Genomic DNA, 4,237 nt, shown 5'->3' on the forward strand with positions numbered 1-4,237 from the left:
CTCGTATTAACAGTCTGATAAAATAGGATAAAGCATTCTTTGACATAGGCAAAGATGGTTTCTTAACTGAACACCATAAAGCTTCTGACTGTCCTTGTAAAGGTTTAGTTCGTCTTAAATAGAACTTAAGAGCTCTCACAGGGCATAAGACTCTTTCTAGTTCATTTCCAACCATATTCGATAGGCTTGGAATATCGAACGATTTCGGCCAAGGACGAGAGGGTAGCTGGTTTTGGCTAGAAAACCAAGTTGTAGAGAACATGTGGCCGTTTCAGATGAAAATCCGATGTTCCTGCTGAAGGCGTGAATCTCACTGACTCTTTTAGCTGTGGCTAAGCAAACCAGGAAAAGAGTCTTTAAAGTGAGATCTTTAAAGGAGGCTGATTGTAGCGGCTCGAACCTTTCTGACATGAGGAATCTTAGTACCACGTCTAAATTCCAACCAGGTGTAGCCAAACGACGCTCCTTCGTGGTCTCAAAAGACTTAAGGAGGTCCTGTAGATCTTTGTTGTTGGAAAGATCTAAGCCTCTGTGACGGAAGACTGATGCCAACATGCTTCTGTAACCCTTGATAGTGGGAGCTGAAAGAGATCGTTCTTTCCTCAAGTATAAAAGGAAGTCAGCTATTTGAGTTACAGAGGTACTGGTCGAGGATACAGATACTGACTTGCACCAGTTTCGGAAGACTTCCCACTTCGATTGGTAGACTCTAAGGGTGGATGTCCTCCTTGCTCTAGCAATCGCCCTGGCTGCCTCCTTCGAAAAGCCTCTAGCTCTCGAGAGTCTTTCGATAGTCTGAAGGCAGTCAGACGAAGAGCGTGGAGGCCTTGGTGTACCTTCTTTACGTGTGGCTGACGTAGAAGGTCCACCCTTAGAGGAAGAGTTCTGGGAACGTCCACTAGCCATCGAAGTACCTCGGTGAACCATTCTCTCGCGGGCCAGAGGGGAGCAACTAACGTCAACCTTGTCCCTTCGTGAGAGGCGAACTTCTGCAGTACCTTGTTGACAATCTTGAACGGGGGGAATGCATATAGGTCTAGATGTGACCAATCTAGGAGAAAGGCATCTATATGAACTGCTGCTGGGTCCGGGATTGGTGAGCAATATATTGGGAGCCTCTTGGTCATCGAGGTTGCGAAGAGATCTATGGTTGGCTGGCCCCATGTGGCCCAAAGTCTCTTGCACACATCCTTGTGTAGGGTCCATTCTGTTGGAATGATTTGTCCCTTCCGACTGAGGCAATCTGCCATGACATTCAAGTTGCCTTGGATGAACCTCGTTACTAGTGAAATGTTTAGATCTTTTGACCAGGTGAGGAGGTCCCTTGCGATCTCGTACAACGTCATAGAGTGGGTCCCTCCTTGCTTGCAGATGTACGCCAAAGCCGTGGTGTTGTCCGAGTTCACCTCCACCACTTTGCCTTGAAGGAGAGACTTGAAGCTTTTCAAGGCCAGATGAACTGCCAGTAGCTCCTTGCAGTTGATATGCATTGTCCTTTGACTCGAGTTCCAAGTTCCCGAGCATTCCCGACCGTCTAATGTCGCGCCCCAGCCCGTGTCCGATGCGTCCGAGAAGAGAACGTGGTTGGGGGTCTGAACAGCCAGGGGCAGACCCTCTCTGAGGCTGATACTGTCCTTCCACCAAGTCAGGGCAGACTTCATCTTCTCGGAAATGGGGATCAAGACCGCTTCTAGCGTCTTGTCCTTTTTCCAGTAAACAACTAGGTGATATTGAAGAGGACGGAGGTGTAGTCTTCCTAACGATATGAACTGTTCCAGGGATGATAGTGTCCCTATCAGACTCATCCACTGCCTGACTGAACATCGTTCCTTCTTCAGCATGTTCTGGATGCATAACTGGGCTTGACTTGTTCTGGGGGCCGACGGAAAAGCCCGAAAAGCTAGACTGTTAATCTCCATCCCTAAATACACAATAGTTTGGGATGGGACCACTTGAGACTTTTCCATATTGACAAGGAGACCCAATTCCTTGGTCAGATCTAGAGTCCACTTTAGATCCTTCAGACAGCGACGACTGGAAGAAGCTCTTAGAAGCCAGTCGTCCAAATAGAGGGAGGCTCTGATGTCCGCTAAATGAAGGAATTTGGCTACATTCCTCATCAGCCTCGTAAACACAAGAGGAGCTGTGCTTAGGCCAAAGCACAGGGCTTGAAACTGGTAGACAACCTTTTCGTAAACAAATCTCAGGAAAGGTTGGGAGTCTGGGTGGATGGGGACATGGAAGTATGCGTCCCTTAGGTCTAAAGAGACCATCCAGTCTTCCCTTCTGACCGCTGCTAGAACGGACTTTGTGGTCTCCATGGAGAACGTCTGCTTTGTGACAAAGACATTCAGTGCACTGACGTCTAGCACCGGCCTCCACCCTCCTGTCTTCTTTGCCACTAAGAAGAGACGGTTGTAGAAGCCCGGGGTTTGATGGTCCAGGACTTTGACTACCGCTCCCTTTTCTAGTAAGAGAGACACCTCCTGTTTCAATGCTCGTCTCTTGTCTTCCTCTCTGTACCTGGGAGAGAGATCGATGGGAGACGTTGCTAGAGGGGGTTTTCGTACAATCGGGATCTTGTACCCCTCTCTGAGCAACTTCACAGATTGTGCATCTGCGCCTCTCTTCTCCCAGGTCTGCCAGAAGTTCTTGAGTCTGGCTCCCACTGCTGTCTGAAGAAGCTGGCAGTCAGACTCTGCCTTTAAAGGACTTGGTTCCTTTCTTCTTCCCAAGTCTCCCTTCGGTACGAGCACCTCCTCTGCTGGAGGCTCTGCCACGAAAGGGCGGAATAAACCGGGACGCTGGAGTGTCCATCCTTGGTCTAGCTGACAAGGTAGGCAAAGGGGTGGCTTTGCGGGCAGAGGACGCAACCAGGTCATGAGTGTCCTTCTGTATCAAAGAAGCAGCAATCTCCTTAATCAAGTCCTCTGGAAAAAGGCACTTAGAAAGAGGAGCAAACAGAAGTTCGGATCTTTGACAAGGTGTCACTCCAGCTGACAGGAAAGAGCAAAGGTTCTCACGCTTCTTGAGGACTCCGGATACGAACGATGCAGCAAGCTCATTAGACCCGTCACGTATGGCCTTGTCCATGCAGGAAATGATGAGCAAGGAAGTATCCTTCTCAGTCGGGGAGATCTTCCTGCTCAAAGCTCCCAGACACCAGTCTAAAAAGTTGAAGACCTCGAAGGCTCTAAATATCCCTTTCAATAGGTGGTCTAGGTCCGAAGAAGACCAACATATCTTAGAGCGTCTCATGGCTAGCCTGCGGGGAGAGTCTACAAGACTTGAGAAGTCGCCCTGGGCAGAGGCAGGAACTCCCAAGCCGAGAACTTCTCCCGTGGCATACCAGACGCTCGATCTGGAAGAGAGTCTAGCAGGGGGAAACGTAAAGGCTGTCTTCCCTAGACTCTTTTTGGACTGCATCCATTCTCCTATAACTCGTAAAGCTCTCTTGGACGAGTCTAGTAAAGGCAGGCGAGGATGACGGCGTACCTAATACAAACTCTGACGGAGGAGAGCGCGGAGCCACAGACACAAACTGGTCCGGAAACATCTCTTTGAACAGAGCAAGAACATTTCTAAAGTCCAAAGAGGGTTGCGTGGACTTAGGCTCGTCAAGGTCCGAATGTGGTTCATCAACGTGTGCCGCATCGTCATCATCAGAAAGTCCATCATCCGAGTATTGAGGAGGAAGCGGCAATGGAGTAGGTATCGGCTGGTAAGCTGAGTCCGGTCGCACGGGTGCACGCGTGACTGAACCGGACGCAACGTCATGGAACTGTTGCCCAGTCTGTGAGCTGGCAACAACCATAGCAGCGCGGGGACGCACAGCGTCTACTCCAGACTGTCTAGTCTGATGTGGGTGTGCAGTGGCAACCACACTGGGTTGCGTAGGTTGACGCATCGCGTCAAAACAAAACAACTCTGACGGTTGTTGTACCTCGCGAACGTCAACGGAAGGTTCCGTGTGTCGCTGAACGTCAACATGCGGCTGGCAGGGCACACTGGAACGCATGGGTGGCGGGACTCTCTCAGCTGGAGTGCGCAAGAAGGTTGCCTCAGCGTCCACAGGATGCACAACCGAGTGTGTGGTTGGTTGTAGGCAAGAGGCTGGTGCAGCAGCAACCTTCTCCGCACGAATGTCCTGCATCAGAGACGTTAATTGGGACTGCATGGTCTGCAGCAAAGACCACTTAGGGTCTGCAGGAGCAGGTGCGGCGACAGACGGTGTAAC

Source organism: Palaemon carinicauda, chromosome 19 (genome assembly GCF_036898095.1).
Source record: "Palaemon carinicauda isolate YSFRI2023 chromosome 19, ASM3689809v2, whole genome shotgun sequence".
Lineage (NCBI taxonomy): Eukaryota > Metazoa > Arthropoda > Malacostraca > Decapoda > Palaemonidae > Palaemon > Palaemon carinicauda.